The 9,299-nt window shown below is 37.4% G+C and overlaps 1 long non-coding RNA gene and 1 other non-coding gene across 4 annotated transcripts; one reads left to right on the top strand and one right to left on the bottom strand.

Annotated features, from left to right (window-relative positions):
• The first annotated feature begins 932 nt into the window (after nucleotides 1-932).
• LOC112195954 lies at nucleotides 933-3,456 on the top strand. Of its 3 annotated transcripts, none has more exons than XR_005809614.1 (5): nucleotides 933-1,334; nucleotides 1,785-1,825; nucleotides 2,407-2,514; nucleotides 2,637-2,993; nucleotides 3,110-3,456. It is a non-coding gene; the product is annotated as an uncharacterized LOC112195954 (long non-coding RNA). The 3 variants fall into 3 exon arrangements; XR_005809613.1 differs by having other exon boundaries at nucleotides 2,601-2,993; XR_005809612.1 differs by having other exon boundaries at nucleotides 936-1,334; nucleotides 2,656-2,993.
• A 138-nt stretch (nucleotides 3,457-3,594) lies between these two features.
• On the bottom strand, nucleotides 3,595-9,049 carry LOC112199087. The gene is made up of 11 exons (XR_005809615.1): nucleotides 8,721-9,049; nucleotides 7,972-8,064; nucleotides 7,235-7,819; nucleotides 6,890-7,118; nucleotides 6,688-6,797; nucleotides 6,154-6,253; nucleotides 5,520-5,620; nucleotides 5,298-5,441; nucleotides 5,086-5,153; nucleotides 4,204-4,692; nucleotides 3,595-4,114 (listed from the first exon to the last, which is right to left on the bottom strand). It is a non-coding gene; the product is annotated as an uncharacterized LOC112199087 (transcript).
• Nucleotides 9,050-9,299: the final 250 nt, after the last annotated feature.

Here is a 9,299-nt window from a genome sequence, read left to right as displayed (position 1 = left end):
AAGCACATTTTGAACTATGAAATTGCATTCCTCTCGAGTCATGACTGCTATTGAAGAACAATCTGAGCAAAGTTGCCGGCCATCACCAAGGTTCAAAAATCCAGTGTCTCCAGCTTCCTATATATTGTAGGCAACCAAAAACAGTTCCAACTACTCAGTTAAATGCGTAGAATAGAAGTCTCATATCTTTTTGTACATAATTGAGGAAAAAAAAAAAAAAAAGTCAGAACAAACCGCGTATCTTGAACAAGTATCACACCATGGATAATTGGCATCGGGCATACTCGTATGATGCTTCACTTCATCCTATAGAAGGGAAAAGAAATAAAGAAAAAGAAATTAAGAGGGCTTGAAGTCAATTCGCCCGATGGTCCTTTAATCTCTCTAAGGCGTAAAAGAAAAGAGGTGGACAATATACTTACAGAATGTGTTTGAGCGCACAGCCAAACTTCCATGGTATTATGCAACATTTAAACGAGGATTTAGAAGCAGCAACAATAGGCACGACCAGTAGTATTTATGATTATATTCAATTGGAATCCATTCAACTGTAGACTGTAAATTGATTTATGAATACTGGAGTTTGAATCATTTTCCTAATTATAAGCGGTGCCTGCATTTATATTGTACAAAACAATGAATACTTGCCCATACCAAGTGGCATAAAATCATTATTATTGTATCTAACAAAATATGTATGATATATTATTGCTTAGTTACCAAGTCATTTAGATCTCAATTGTAAATTTAGATTCACAATGTATTAAGGAATTAAGTTTTCTCAGATTATTACTAATATACGAAAGTTCGGTTTACTGTTCATTGGGTGTCGAAAAGACGGTTTTGCCCTTGATTTTCACTCATAATCTCAGGCTGCCATTGACCTAGGTACTAGATGCTTCCATCGGGGCGGTTTCTTCTTTCTTCTACGGCCGTATAACCAAGATTGACTCCGTAAGTAGAAGTGGTGAGAAGAGAGAGTGTAATGCGGATAAGAACGATAGAGACTCTGAGAGCGAAGGGCCGGCTTTTGAGTTACGATCGAGCAAAATGTCAGAGGTACTGGGCATTGGTTATAGGGTCGACCAAGGAAAAGGGAGGCTTAATTTTGTGCTCCTCTTATGAAGGTTCTCTATCTAAAGTCAAGTTTCAGATTTCTGTAATGAAGAAATAGTGTGATTGCAGGTGCTTCTTGACGGTGGGAAGACAGAGAGGCTCATCAATCAGGATTCGAAGCTTCCCAACCGGCTCTAACTCAATATCGGGTGCTTGGTCCTATCATAAATGGATGCTCATGGATTGAATTACAACCACGCACTAGCCGAAAGCATCAGGTGAATTTTTCCTTTGACAGTTGATAGAAATCGGTGAATTTTTCTTTTTTGGTCTTTGTTTGGTTGCATGTAATTTTTGTTGAATTTATTTGTTCTTCATTTGTTGAGGTAGCCTTTGTATTCTTAGCTTCTGGGTTTGGATGCTGCATAATAATATCTTTATTCACAATTACTCATCTCTTTTACTATGATTCTGGGTATAAAAGTTTCAAAGTACGGAAAACATATGATTGGATGAGCAAAGAATTGAAATTTCATGTCTCGATGGTTTACAATTGCTTTACTGTGCTGAATCGATGCCAATAAAAAACAAAGATTTGCAATCTTAGATTCAACCTTAAGGATGTCTTTTCACTCTAATTGTTGTTCATTTTAATTTTTTCTTTAATGGGTATATATCTACTCTGCTAACAATTTATCTGTTTTCTGTTTATTATGGTTGTCTTGCAGTTGGCTACTATTTGGTTGGAGCACAAGTATTCCCCTAGCTGGTAATTTTTCTTCATCAATAATGTTTGTGTTGATTCATTGATTTGATTGGTTCCTTTTTCTCTATGCTCATGCCTGAAGGGTCGTCGTATATATGTGCAGTATATAGTTTGACTAATTGTGTATATTATACCCATTACAAATCCGTGTTGTTTGGCTTTTCTATCTGTTTGGCAGCCATACGTTCACACACCCAGAAGCTAGGAAGAAACCTCTTATTTTTGTTATTCGATATTTCCCTTTTTGATTTACAAGCTCTTATGTATATTGTTTATCAGTTTTCTTTTGCTATCGATTTTTGCTATATGGTAAATATATAATAACGGTTAGATTAGCCACTGCAAAGTTGGAATCTGTTTCGCATTTAGATTGAGGCTAATCTGTATTCTTTATTTGCAGAAATTTCTTTTGGTACAAGGTAGTCTTATGTATTTGATGTGTGATACATATATGCATTTTTTTTATTTCATGTAAAGCTATGTCTGAAGATTAGATACTTGGAATCCATTGATAGAACTTTTATATTATGCAATTGGGTGCTTAAGTTGATTTTGATTAAATTTTTACCCACGTAAACATACAGGAGCACTGCTTTTGGCCTTAAGGCAACATTGTTCTGGAGAAATCTGAGAGGAGGTGGCATGAAGTAACAAACCAAGTAGGGGAACATATCACCCCAAGTACGATTCTGGTAATGTTCAGAAGATACTTTTATTTATTTTTAGTCTCTAACTATGGAACTTATCAATTGTATTTGGTTTGCAATTGATACTATAGTGACTCGGCAGTTCGACTATGCCATTTTAAAAACAGTTGGTCTACATTGATGCAGTTGCATAATTTACTATTCCTGAGCTGAACATCGTTGACCAACCAAAATGGTGGGAAAGAAGTGTTCCGAAGTGCTTTAGATCAAGCTGGAGATAGAGTAGGTGTTGTTCAATTCTATGGAAAGCACTGTCTCTGGATTTTGAGCAATGGAAGAACTGTATGCGGTAGTGATTCTGTTTGGAAGGCCTTTATTTTTTATGCCAAAAGTTGTGAATGCTTCTTTAATTCTGATCAACACAATGATTTGGCAAAGCCATGGTCGACGTAAAGAAAATGTTGGACCAATTTCATGAGTTGCCCAATGCCAACAGCATAATTTTCAAAAACGCTAGATGCAAGGTAAAGGACTTGATGTTATTTGTTTTTATATCCTATGTTTTCCCCTTTAATTTCCAAGAATTTCATACCACATGGTCCATATTTGTACTGATGTTAGATTATTTGGTTATACACAGGTGCTTTTTAGTATTAACTTTTTGAAGTTATTCAAGAATCTGATGTGGCCTGTTTGGAGAAGTTAGCACTCAGCACTAGATCTTCTACTGAAGCAGTCATCTGGCTGAAGACCCAAGAAGCGCGGTGTAGGGAGAAGTTGGTATTAGCTCTTGACTAATCTTGAAGAAACTTAAGGTTAAATCTCATTGTTTGCACAACAGACTATTGCAAAGAATATGAGATAATGTTAAAGGTCTGAGATGTATTGCCTCTAAAGGATATCCCAAAGTTGGAATATCTCTTAGATACACACATAAAATCATTTTTGTTGATCTCGCAGCATCGCGCGAGGAGCACTATGTAGTAACTCTCTATCCCTCTCCTCCTGATCGAAACAAACCACAAAACTCTAGAAAACGACTCTCTCTCTCTCTCTCACACTCTCTCCCTGTCCTACTCGACCCAAACCACAAAACCCTAGAAAACGAAACGAAGAGATTTCTTTGTGGTCAGCTCGGAGGTGGACTGGACGGAGCTGTGTGGCCATGCGAATTCTCTCGCAGCTTGTTGACTTTGGGAAGCTAGTTCTGGCTCACCCACAATAGAATGCTATTTAACAGTAAATGTAATTACAGGTAAGCAAGTGTAGCTTATGGAATTTCAAGCAAATTCATACTTCTATTACAGAACTTCCTCACCTTCAGATCTAGCACAAAACTTTCTTGCACAAACGTCGCAAGCAGAGAAGCATCCTCCTTGTTGAGAAACACAGTCACACTGTCCACGTACGCGTTCATGTTCAAATAAAATACTACACGACCTTTACCATAACCCAACAAGCCTTTGACACGCCCAATTTCTTCGGTCTTTTCTTTGTTCGTCAAAGATTTGTCACCTGAACCTTCAGTAATGTCTGCAGTGTTTTCCTCACTGTACACAGAGCTTAAGTCCAGGCCAAAATCAATTAAAGCGACCAAAGTAGGTCTGTTGCAGAAGAATTCCAGTTTTGACATACGGATGCTCAACTGAAATCAGTTGATAGGATTAGCAATGGAAATTAAGCTAATATGAAAGAAAATAACAACAATTAAAAGTTGACTGCTCATGTCAGTACCTGTGTGTCAATACCATCATAATCAGGTGAACTAGAACTCAGAGTCGAGAAGGTTAGAAAGACAAAATTGGAATAGTCACTACCCTCCGCCTCATAAAATTCCTCAGCAGAAATGCACCTTGCTGTAACAAGATTCTTTTCAAGGACTAAGCCTTTAGCAGATGCAAATCCAGCAGCATCATTGCTGTCCTCAGTTGTTAGACATGAAACCGTATCTGAAGTTGGTGAACCAAAGCCTGCATCAGATACAGACATAAAATCTGGCAAAGCATCTGTAAAAGTATCATCCTCCTCATGAAGTAAAACATACATTTATTTCCAATGTGGATCAATTATGCCGGGGGATGAAACTAAATTGTCACTCTTCAGCACAGAACAAGCTAAATACTGTGGGGTTGTAGAGAGACGACCTTGAAGCTCATCTTTGATTTTTAAAGAGTGAAGCTTTGTCTTAAGTGTCATGCCACCTTCCCAAAGAATCATATGAACCTGCAACACAAAATGGCCTAGTCTTCAGTAGTAGTATCACTATTGAAAGAGCTCAAATAGTATGACTTAATATCCCTAGAACTTGCATAAAGTTAAAAAGTGATAATAAACTAAACTTAAAAATTAAATCAACATTCAAAATTTGATAAACAGTTATAAAAGTGGAATATGTCCACGCACAGAAACATCTCTTCCACCACTATTTTAATCCTACTGCCTGGATCACTTCAGCTAAGATAGGGTACATATACGAACTCAGAAACATAAAAACTATTACAAAGAAAAACAAATTCAACACTACCATTCTATATATTTTCACATTCTGGATCCCTTGTCGGTGTGAGCATATATGCTGTCATAAATCATAATGGAGTATATATTGGCTAAACAAACCTGCCCCCCGACTGGCAAGAACCTCAAGCATCAGTCTCATCAAGTTCTTCAGCACCTTTATCACCCGTCTACACAATATAGTAGAATAAAACATATATAAGCTAGTAAGCAAGTATAAAGAAGAAGCATACATGGCAAAAACCAAAAATGATGAGATTGAGGATCCTGTAGATACTTTGACAAAATGGACCCACCAAAAAAGTAAAACCAACCTTTCCATAAATAGATAACTTTGTCTCCACCAATGCCCCATTAATGACAAGGTCAGCTGTTTTAGAATTGCCGGTCTGAGGAGGCTCACCAATCTCAGCAACACGATCAATTGTTTCTCCCAAGACATCAACTGAAGAGGGAGCCTATATACAGAATAATTGCAAATTTTCAGTAATAATATCTGAAGAAAAAATTAACTGGGAGAGAGATTTATATCATACAGAAGCTTGATATGTTGCTTGTATGAGTCTTTTCAACCAAACGACCTCCTCCTCCTCCCCCCACGGAACTCAATAATCAAGCTACTAGAAGACTCCAGAGCCTGGAACAGATGAGTACTTAATATTTTAGACTGAAAAAAGGAAGATATCCCCAGCTCCAACAATAAGGCTAGAATAAAGCCAACTACTATCCAGATGTTAGGTCTAAAGCACGAAATAAACTAACAGATACATATCAAAAACCGTTGATAAAAGAATGAGTGAGATGTTAAAGAGATGATTGAAAAGTAATATTTCATAGAAAAAATAAAGGCACAGGCTAAGACTCGAGGCGTTTTTTCATTTTGTAAATCAAGACATGTTAAGATTCAAACAGGGAAATGTCTGGTCAAATATCACTTTAAACCATTTTGAAAGTGGACAAGGCACACGAGATTATATTAGATTAGAAATAATCATTGGAAGTGGGTAAGGCATGCTCACACTAACAAAAAGAAATCACAAAATCTCAGCCAGTAAGGATACAACCTCAAAAAGACATGGAAAAACAAGCTTCACCTCTACCACAATAGTTGATTCAGCATAGCAAGAAAATGACAGCAACGTGAATTGGTGAACCACCAATTCGACATACCTTTTGAGTGTCCATCCCCCTGTGAATCACAGCAAGGCCAAATGGTGAACCACCAATACTTGTTGTAGGAGGAACCTCACATACTTGTCCACCAGCCATGCTGCAGCATCCCAAACAAGAAATTTCCAATTAGGAAACACAGAAAATCAATTTAGAAGAGACAAAAGCAGATGACATATGTGATAACTTCATAATTCCCCAAGAAAGAAAACAAACCAGACTATATAAGAGGAAAAGGCAAGTTGTGTGAGTTAGCATTACTTGTGTGGGCTCACTGGGGTGCAAGCTATGTGATAGAATATTATGGAGTGGTAGTTCAAAAGAGAAATAGGATGCGGTATTTATTTTATACTTTTTTTTGTTTTAAGAGAAACAACAATTTATTGAAACAGAAAAGAATAATCAAGAAGTGGTTAAGAAATAGGTTTACTAGCTTTTGGCATACAGAAAAGAAGTGGACCCCTGCTAATGTTATTGCAGTGATGTCAGTGATAGAGATAGGTTTACTTTTGGCATACAGACTCAGATAGATACCTGGAGTATCGCTGATAAGTCTGCGACTTCTCAGACTCCAAAACACAAATATTTGTCCCCGACAACACAAGAAAACAAGGTCGCCATGTAGCCACAGAATTGCCAATCCCCTTAATTATGAAAAATATTGGCGTAATTAACACCAGATACTTAAAAATGAAGTACACCAGCTTGTTTTCCTTAGATTAAGCACATCACATACCTTCCATACTAAAATTCTAGCATCCGTGTAAAAGATCTGCAGGACTCCATGGGGCACGTTCTGCTTGAAAATTATCAACAGCTGGCTGACCAACAGTTTCCAGAGTACCATAAAATTTGTTTAATAATTTCATGAGTCTCTGAAATCTCGATGGTGAAAAGTGCACTCGGAGGTTTGGCACTTGAATTGAAATACGCATTGACAGGTAACTTGGGTGAGGTACTCTGATCTTCAATTATTTAAGAGCATAAAACAATTAGCGTAGACTCCGATGACTAAAAAGAGCAAGACTAAACCTATTCCCTCAAATCATTAAATAAGAAGGTCAGAAATCTAAGTAATTACCTGATCAACAAGTGGAGCCATTCCAAACCTGAAAGACCTTCATTTCAAAGTGATTTGAGAAAATAAAAAACTCTACATAGAACCACAGATGGAATGTCATGTTATCTATTGAGTTAATGTTGACGATTGAGTTTATGTTCACCAACTGGCTAATGGTCAAAAAAGCCCAAGAAATTATGTCTTGTAAATTTGTACTGCACGGAGATTCTGAAAATGAAATATACTCTCAACAGACATACCTGAGCAAGCGAGCCTTCCGGTGCATACAGACCATAGAATCTGCATGACACATCACAGCATGTACTTTGATGTTTAAACTTCGTAGACACTTGAAGTTGCTCAAATTTACAACACAAAATCTCAGTGTGATTTATATCAACGATCCTAGCAGCAGCCCGATCAACTGACACAGTTACCATAAACCGGATCATATTCGGCATGTCCTTTCCTGAGTGAGATGCCAATGTTTCATCTGGCTGGTAACTTAGTAACTTATTAATTGCTTGCCACTCCTCTTCAGTCAGTCTTTCTTCTGGTGACTGTGATCCCTCAGAAGTATCATCATCAGATTCATCAGGCGTACGCCTGAAGAAAAAGAAGCTTAAAACTACAATGATTGGGAGGTACACATACGGAAAAAATACACACTTTTACAAAATGAAAATAACATTTTTAGCACAGAACACAACCAAAAACAATAAAAAAATATTCAGGATTAGGGTGGAGTTCTAGCTAACCATCTAAATGAAAACCAGCTTTTCTTCAGGAGCATCCTCTGTTCAGCCACTTCCTTTGATTTTACAGATTCGACCTTTGCATGTGCAAGTAACCTAACCGAAACATGGAGCAAATAAAATTAGCATCAAATTTTACAATAACTAAATTAATAGTAGGCTAATAGAAAAGGGAAAGCAGTCCTGCAGCAAAGCAGACCAAAAGGTGAAACCCATGGAAAAAAAAAATCCTTATGCGCCTCTTTGGTATGCCCACTAAGTCTGATTGTTTAGATTTGATCAGATGTTTGTGATCAGAATTATTCTTAACGAGTTTAAGGGTCAAGTAATTCAGATACCACCTTCAGAAGGGAAGTGAGATCATAAATCTACTTAAAAATGCCTGAGCCAACAAAATGTAGCCCGGGATTCTAGATTAACTAAGGGTTCGAAGACTTCCCCACTGAAGAATTTGAAGGAAAATACCACCTAAATTCCAAGTTTCACCATAATCGATAGTCTTATTACTTGCATATTTTAGGCAAACTAATTGAAGGGAAAGTAAGCTACTTTGCACAGGCGTACTAATAAAAGAGGCTAAATCATAATGTGCACGCTAATGTTTGATTCCTAAAGGATCCAATCAATCAAAATTTTGTAACCTATAGGTTGATTCATAGTCCCACAAATTCAGTAATCTAGCCATAAGCAGCCAGCCACTCAAACCCATCTCTCTGATTTTGTTATAAATTAAAAAGAGGAAAGAAGCTTACCTTTGATTTTGATTGCAGCTCTGGGAGCAAGCAACCCCTATAACTTGGCATTATGTAAGCAAGCAAAGTGAGAATTCCCAGGGTTTGTTAAAAATGGGATTGAAAAGAGCGGTGAAAATTCCGAGGATATCAATCAAACAAATGACAAGCCACATTGACATTGGTCAATACTCAAATGCCTCCCTCATGTAATCAAAAGCAAACTATGCTACCCATCAAAAACAAAGAGCTAACCATCCCAAAATTGATCAAGTGATAGTTACAAAAACAATGAACAAGATAAATTAATTAGAACATGTGGCGGAACCTGATCATGAAAACCCAGCAGCCTAAGCAGCTTTTCTCACCATCTTCTGTTTTGTAATCTTCCTAAATAATCAACACGTACCACCGAGAATCACGCTTAATTTCTTAGGGTTCAGGAAGTTACTTGTTTATCGGATTCACGCTTTCTTCGGAGGAGATGACGACTTCAACTGTGCTCTGTTTGCAGGTTGATGGTTTCTTCAAACTGGATGCAGGTGCCTTTCTCCTTCTCCCGTTAAAGCCCCTGTGGTTTTCATCTTCCTGTCGTATGCG

The sequence above is a fragment of the Rosa chinensis genome, chromosome 4 (genome assembly GCF_002994745.2).
Source record: "Rosa chinensis cultivar Old Blush chromosome 4, RchiOBHm-V2, whole genome shotgun sequence".
Classification (NCBI taxonomy): Eukaryota; Viridiplantae; Streptophyta; class Magnoliopsida; order Rosales; family Rosaceae; genus Rosa; species Rosa chinensis.
The sequence above is the reverse complement of the archived record's forward strand: the minus strand, read 5'-3'. Positions and strand labels throughout refer to the sequence as shown.